This window comes from Triticum aestivum, chromosome 5A (genome assembly GCF_018294505.1).
Source record: "Triticum aestivum cultivar Chinese Spring chromosome 5A, IWGSC CS RefSeq v2.1, whole genome shotgun sequence".
Classification (NCBI taxonomy): domain Eukaryota; kingdom Viridiplantae; phylum Streptophyta; class Magnoliopsida; order Poales; family Poaceae; genus Triticum; species Triticum aestivum.
In genome coordinates, this window is record NC_057806.1 from 344,176,408 (window position 1) to 344,183,538 (window position 7,131).

A 7,131-nucleotide genomic window follows, 5' to 3' on the forward strand; every position below is an offset into this window, starting at 1 on the left:
TTGTGTAACCCTAACCCTCTCCGGTGTCTATATAAATCGAAGGGTTTTATTCCGTAGGACAACAACGACAACATACAATCATACCATAGGCTAGCTTCTAGGGTTTAGCCTCTCTGATCTCGTGGTAGATCTACTCTTGTACTACCCATATCATCAATATTAATCAAGCAGAACGTAGGGTTTTACCTCCATCAAGAGGGCCCGAACCTGGGTAAAACATCGTGTCCCCCGCCTCCTGTTACCATCCGGTCTAAACGCACAGTTCAGGACCCCCTAACCGAGATCCGCCGGTTTTGACACCGACAATGGGCATCCCCAAGCTTAGGCTTTTGCCACTCCTTGTTCCATAATCCATCAATCTTTTACCCAAAACTTGAAAACTTCACAACACAAAACTTAAAGTAGAAAATCTCGTGAGCTCCATTAGCGAAAGAAAACAAAACACCACTTCAAGGTACTGTAATGAACTCATTCTTTATTTATATTGGTGTTAAACCTACTGTATTACAACTTCTCTATGGTTTATAAACTATTTTACTAACCATAGATTCATCAAAATAAGTAAACAATACACGGAAAACAGAATCTGTCAAAAACAGAACAGTCTGTACTAATCTGTAGCTAACGCAAGATCTGGAACCCCAAAAATTCTAAAATAAATTGTTGGACGTGAGGAATTTAACTATTAATCATATGAAAAAAATAATTAACTAAATATTACTTTCCAAATAAAAATGGCAGCAGTTCTCATGAGCACTAAAATTTCTGTTTTTTACAACAAGATTAAAAAGACTTTCCCCAAGTCTTCCCAACGGTTCCACTTGGCACAAAGACTAATTAAACATAAAAAACACGACCAAAACAGAGGCTAGATAAATTATTTATTACTAAACAGGAGCAAAAAGCAAAAAATAAAAATAAAATTGGGTTGCCTCCCAATAAGCGCTATCGTTTAACGCCCTAGCTAGGCATGAAAGCAAGGATAGATTTAGGTATTGCCATCTTTGGAAGGCAATCCATAAGTGGCTCTCATAATAGATTCATAAGGTAATTTAATTTTCTTTCTAGGGAAGTGTTCCATGCCTTTCCTTAACGAAAATTGGAATCTAATATTCTCTTCCTTCATATCAATAATCGCACCAATCGTTCTAAGGAATGGTCTATCAAGAATAATAGGACATGAAGGGTTGCAATCTATGTCAAGAACAATAAAATCCACAAACACATAATTCCTATTTGCAACAATAAGAACATCATTAATTCTTCCCATAGATTTCTTAATAGTGGAATCCGCAAGGTGCAAGTTTAAAGAGCAATCATCAAAATCACAAAAACCTAGCAAATCACACAAAGTCTTTGGAATCGTGGAAACACTAGCACCCAAATTACACAAAGCATAGCATTCATGATCTTTAATCTTAACTAGTTGACCCGTTGCGCGAAATGGCGCAGAGACCCGCTAAACCCATGTTCGCGATGAAAATAGTTTCCTTCAGTAAGGACAGGCGATGTATATACTTATTGTAGTTCGATAGTAGAAAGTCATATCTTAATCCATATGCGCCTTGAAAAAAACATGGTTTAATTGATTTCGTTGTGGGCAAGCACATGTGGTAACAAATTTAATCTCTTTTAATAAAAAGGAATGGTGTCTTGCTGTCTACAATGAGATGTACTCCCTCCGTTCCTTTATCAAGGTGTAATTTTTTGGGCACGGTGACCAAGGCAACAAATTATAGATACATTAGTACAAAATTGCCCTTGTCAAATTTGTTGATTACTCAATACCAATCAGGGGAGACATACTTTCCTCTTTTTTATAAAAAAAGATACAGACAATCAGGAGAAAGATAATTTACTCTTTTCTACATAGATAAAAAAAGGATTATGACGAATTAGAGAAATGTATCTTACATTGTGGAAATTTATCAAAAAACAAATACACCTTATATAAAGGATCGAAGGGAGTACGTACATATTACAATTTGGTAGTACAGACTCATTCAAAACCATGTGTGTTGAAAATATGAGTATTTTTTAGACAATCTTTTGTTTGAGCAAGCAAGTACGGTAAGAATTTACATCCCTATGTAAAAACAATACATTCTTTTTGCTTAATACGAATATACATATACCTAACACCATGTATAAACCACATAAGAAGCCCCTTTTAAAAAGTGTTTCTATAAAAGAAATGTGTTTGAAAAAAAGACTGTTTCTATGCTACTTAGACGCATGTCTATTCGGATGTAGTCGCATGGTACTCAATTCGGCCCACAAAGCGTTTTCTTCGGCCGGCCCACTTGAAGCACAATATGAAAATACAGGGAGTAGAAAATAATTAGACAAACAGCATAAGAAAGCTAGATCTAATGTGTACAACTTAGAAGCTCTCTTGCTCCTCTTAAGAACTTAAAAGCTCCTTTCTTTTCTTTTCGTTTCTTCTCTTTTCTTTTCTCAACAATACGTGTTGGGAGACCAGCTCATGAACAGAAAGCATTCCACCCAGGATGCACATACTTAATATGGTTCGGCTCATAACATAGCTGACATTCATTGTTTCAATAGTGCTTTGGCAGATGCAGTACAACCAAATTCTCTAATTTTTAATGTCCAATTACATAAAAAGTTGTGCAGCCATACCCAGACAGATGAACTCGGTTTAACGGTAGACGAAGATCAGAACTTCTAGGACTGATAGACGATGCAGATATATGCATAACATCATGGCTCCGCTTTTGTGGTAGCATGCTGGAGAGACCTAGCTAAGATACTATGCAGACTACAATGAAAGAACTTCATTATAAACATATGTTCTCAGACTGGTCCTTGCTTTGAAAAGAGAAGCAAGAAAAGGATTATATTCAAACACATGTCCAACCTGCAGGCAAACTACACTTGCACAGAGATACCTAGCTAAGATACTATGTAGCTGCAATGAAAGAACTTCATTATAAACATATGTTCCCAGCCTGGTCCTTGCTTTGGAAAGAGAAGCAAAAAAGAAAAGGATTATGCAATAGACACACCAAACACCAAGGCAATGCACAATATTCACTGATTTTACTCATATTTTCCGACGACGCATCTAAACTGGCCCTAAACATTATATTATTTAACGATAATGAAAGGAACTTCTTAAGGCACTCAGTCCCAGGTTATGATTCTACCACCTACCATTTTTACACTGTAAAATGACCATGTCAGTACTGATTTTATATGAAGCTACAAAGAGATAATAATAATAATAATAATAGCGACATTGATGAAAACTGAAATCACAATATATATAAAACTGGGTGTCACACCTTCCTTCTTACGTCGTGGCAGTAGTACCTGACCTCTATTCTAATAAAATCATATTATAACAATTTGCATATAGAGAATTATATATTGTGTGTGTGTGTGACCTCTGTTATAATAGAATTATATATATGCTTCACCCAGTGTGCCTACAGTTTTTAGAATGTAAATTTTCCCATGTTTTGAGAAACCATTTTAGGACTGCAAGAATTATCAGGGCAGTCTATTCTATGCGATTCAGTCAAGGTGTTGGTATCAATTACGATAACAGCAATGATACATGTGTGTGCCATATCCACTGTGAAATGAACTGAAGTACTCGGGCCCCAATATTTCATACTGAAAATCAGTAGAAACTAAAAAGAATAAATTGTAATTAGTTTTGGTAGAAACATATTTCACATTAATTTTAATTAAGCAGAGCAGGGGAATTTCCTCAATGAGATGGGTCGGTGTGTTCAGAAGCAATTGTGATCCGCAGAAACATCTAAACTGTCAGGATGCCGACAACATAGAGCAATGGAATAAATGCTCACAAATGAAATGACAGTGAAGGGGATATGAATCTTGACTCTGGATTGAACAAAGTAAATGGGATAAGCTCACCTTGCCGCATAGACAACGGACGCCCAACTTCAAGAAAAAAGGCGAGTACGCCTGAACATAGCAAGGCATCCAGATGTCTAAAATGCACCTCACCTACTGAAATCACCCTCGCCTCAATGAAAGAAATATAGCCCAACTCGACCCTGAATATGAAGCAAAAAGACATAATGAAACATGTTGAACCTGCAATGAATGAATGAATTGTTTGAACCTACACTGGATAGCTCATGTCCAATTGTCCATCCATCCGTATGCTACTTTCTCATTAGAACGTCAATCCCAAATATCTTCTGCTGGAAATATAACTTTATATTAGTCAGCTGAAACAACACCTTGACTATCCAAGGGGTTTCCTAATACGCAACACTCTCTCAGAACATTTGAGGAACAAATCAAGGGAAATTTTCAAATCAGCATTACATGTGTAAAGTCATACTCTCTGAACATAATAGATAGCGTAGTAGAAAATTTGAAAAGCGCAAAAGTAGATATTAAAGATAGCACCATCAGCACTAATGTATCTAAAAGTGCACTGATGCCTAGTGTGTAAAGTGACCTAGAAAAACTCCAGCACATGAAAGATGTGACAAAATAAAGGGGAAACAACAATCCTCTTCAAGAAATAGTGCTGATAGGTAGACATATTCCTTTTCATGTACTGTGGTGCAAGAGTTGCAGAAGAAATCAGGCTCACCTATCTTGGAAGGGTCCGATTGCTCTAGGGAAATCAAGCCACAATATCTCCGGCCACAGAACCAAAACAATATGCCCTATCTTCAGTTTCAGACTTCCAGTCACAGGAAACTGTATGGGCCAAAAATAATCTTCAGAGAACATAGCAAATAATAAATAAGCAAAAGGATCATCCCTGGAAATGCAATACATGTTGCAAAACAGTCAAGATCGTCTGAAAATATACATATCTTACCCTGCTGCTTGTACTCCTCGACGACTTGCTCCTTCTTCCTGTCGTTGGCCGTGTCCCCTCCCCTGCAGCCATACCCCATTGCGGAGGAGTGCCGCTGCTTGCACTCCTCGATGGCATGCTCCTTCTCGCTATTGTTATCCACCTCTCACCCCCCTGCAGCTCCACCCCAAACAACGCAAGGTCACAATTTATATTTAGATCTATTTGAAAAGTTTTGGTCCCAAATTCGTTTTCACTTTTAGTCCCAACAAAAATATAGATCTGCTCTGTAACTAATTTACATGACATGACGATGGCATCAATACATATCCATCCATTACAACATGAACATTTATATTTGTTCTGCAGAAAACAACTGGACATATAAGGGAATATACTAAACCGAAACGAAAAAAAACATGGCAATCTCTTTGCATAATCTGGAATGCAAAAAGGCATAGCTCCCAACTCTTTGTATAATCTCTTTGCATAATCTAGCTTGATACAGGTTAGCTTTTCCAGCACCAGAGAATACTAAAACTAAATGCAATTTCATGATCACAAAAGTATATTTATGTAGCAGGAACATATACCATAATAACTTCAATAATAGGATTGGTAGCTAATCACATTACAGCTAACGGCAGCTATCCAGTTGCTTCAATAATAGGACTGGTAAACATGTGACCAATAACAATACTTCAAACTAATTTAAGATGACTACCTCTATGAAGTCTGGGGTTAATCCACATAAATAAATTACAGAAAATCCTATACTTCATGGGGTGGATAACAAACCAAACCTACCGTAGAGTCCTTTCCAGCTGGATCTGGCGTTGCTAGCCATCTGGGAGGCGCATCCATTGGCATAGGGTAGCAGGACGACAGCTCCTGGCCGTCCCGCTCCTCTGCCTAGATGAAGAGGGCATACTTTCCTCTGCTCCATGGAAGCCATCGACGTGATGAACAGCAAGTCGAGAAGGAACTGTAAAAGGAAGGAATCTAGGGGGAAATCAGCGCCAAATAAGATCAACAATGAAGAAATCCTCCATTGTTTGCCCACGAATTAGAACAGACAAGAGGGGAAATCAACAGAAAACAAATCACACGGGAGAGAGGAGAAAGGTAGTCGAGCCTACCTTGGTGTTGTGTATCGTGGCATCGAGCAAGAGCGGCTGGCTCCATGGCGTCAAAAGATCTGCAGCCAGGATGAGACGAGGATACGCCGCAAGACTCCCTCTTCCCCTTCCCGTGTGAACTTCTTCTTTCACTCCCTCGATTCACATCTTCTCCTGCTCCCTCTCACTCGTTGCCCTCCATCTCCGGCGGATCCATGGCGGTGGAAGCTGGTGGGGCGAGGTGAGATGGCGGCAGTCCAGCAATCTTGTCGCTCAGCAGGGGCCGATCCATGACGCAGCCTCAAATCAAGCGCCGCCGCCGTCGCCCTTCGCCTGCAGGTCGCCGACGCCGTCGCCCTTCGCCTCCGCTGCCCGCACGTCTCGGATCCGTTCAGGGATGAGCGGGAAGGGGGCCGGATGAGATGTGGGAGGGGGCGCGAGAGGATGGAGGAGGAGTATACCTGGCCAAACGGGCCGGTTTTATCGGGCCGGCACGATAGCCCGCGTGCCTGGCCCGTCACGGGCCGGCACGGCACGTAGCTTAGTGGGCCGTGCCTGGCACGTGGCCCGGCTAGGGCCGTGCCTGGGCTGCCATGCCTGGCACGCGTGCCAGCCCGGCACGGCACGACTAGCCTGGTGCTACGTATCTGTACTGCTACGAATACCTACCAGGGACAGGGAGCCAGGACCAGGAGATGTGCGTGTCTGCGATCCCTTATTCATGCATCGATGTTGACTCTGGCACACACGGTCACGGGCGGCCGACAAATGATTCACTTTTTTATTCCAGCGATTGCAACGAGGTAGCGATCCAGAGCCAACGGGGCAACGATCGATGTAGGCTGCGCTTGTACCCGGACGTGCCTACTCGGGCCAGCTCTGCCAGCGTGCTAGACGGGCCGCCGTGCCGCCCATGTAGCAAGGGGGCCGTGCCTGGGCCAGAGAGGCCAGCACGCGGCATGGCACGATTACTTAGCGTGCCTGGACGGGCCATGCCGTGCCTGGCCCATTTAACCCAGGTCGGGCCGTGCCGTGCCGGACCGGCCCATTTGGCAAGGTATGAGGAGGAGGGCAGCTGCGGGGGACGATGCTTCGGTACCTTAAGGCACCTACCTTTGTGTCTATGACATGTGGGCCCAACAGGTGACTGGCCCACATGTCAATGACCCAAAAGCACGTGCCTTTAAGGCACCAAAG

The 7,131-nt window shown here is 41.9% G+C and overlaps 1 long non-coding RNA gene across 2 annotated transcripts; it reads right to left on the reverse strand.

Annotated features, from left to right (window-relative positions):
• Positions 1 to 2,408: 2,408 nt before the first annotated feature.
• On the reverse strand, positions 2,409 to 6,375 carry LOC123103294 (uncharacterized). Of its 2 annotated transcripts, none has more exons than XR_006449709.1 (6): positions 5,956 to 6,375; positions 5,624 to 5,818; positions 4,838 to 4,990; positions 4,604 to 4,713; positions 4,125 to 4,199; positions 2,409 to 4,052 (listed from the first exon to the last, which is right to left on the reverse strand). It is a non-coding gene; the product is annotated as an uncharacterized lncRNA (long non-coding RNA). The 2 variants fall into 2 exon arrangements; XR_006449710.1 differs by having other exon boundaries at positions 4,125 to 4,202.
• Positions 6,376 to 7,131: the final 756 nt, after the last annotated feature.